Source organism: Arachis duranensis, chromosome 4, assembly GCF_000817695.3.
Source record: "Arachis duranensis cultivar V14167 chromosome 4, aradu.V14167.gnm2.J7QH, whole genome shotgun sequence".
NCBI lineage: Eukaryota > Viridiplantae > Streptophyta > Magnoliopsida > Fabales > Fabaceae > Arachis > Arachis duranensis.
Window position 1 is genome coordinate 106,639,055 of NC_029775.3, and position 567 is coordinate 106,639,621.

The window sequence follows — 567 nt, forward strand, 5'->3', positions numbered from 1 at the left end:
AATAATGGTGGAAGAAACAGGTTTAGCAATTGCAAGCCTTTTCCATCATCTTCTCAGCAACAGGCAGAGAGTTCTAAGCAGAACACCTCTGATTTAACAACCATGGTCTCTGATCTAATCAAAACCACTCAAAGTTTCATGACTGAAACAAGGTCCTCCATTAGAAACTTAGAAGCACAAGTGGGTCAGCTGAGTAAGAAAATCACTGAACTCCCTCCTAGCACTCTTCCAAGCAATACAGAAGAGAATCCAAAAGGAGAGTGCAAGGCCATTAACATGACCTACATGTCCGAATTTGGAGAGGAGAAAGAGGCATTGAGCACCACTGAGGAAGGCCTCAATGGACGTTCACTGGCCTCCAATGAGTTCCCTAATGAGGAACAATGGGAATCTGAGGCTCATAATGAGATCATAGAGATTCCATTGGACTTAATTCTGCCATTCATGAGCTCTGATGAATATTCTTCCTCTGAAGAGGATGAAGATGTCACTGAAGAGCAAGTTGCTAAATACCTTGGAGCAATCATGAAGTTAAATGACAAGTTATTTGGTAATGAGACTTGGGAG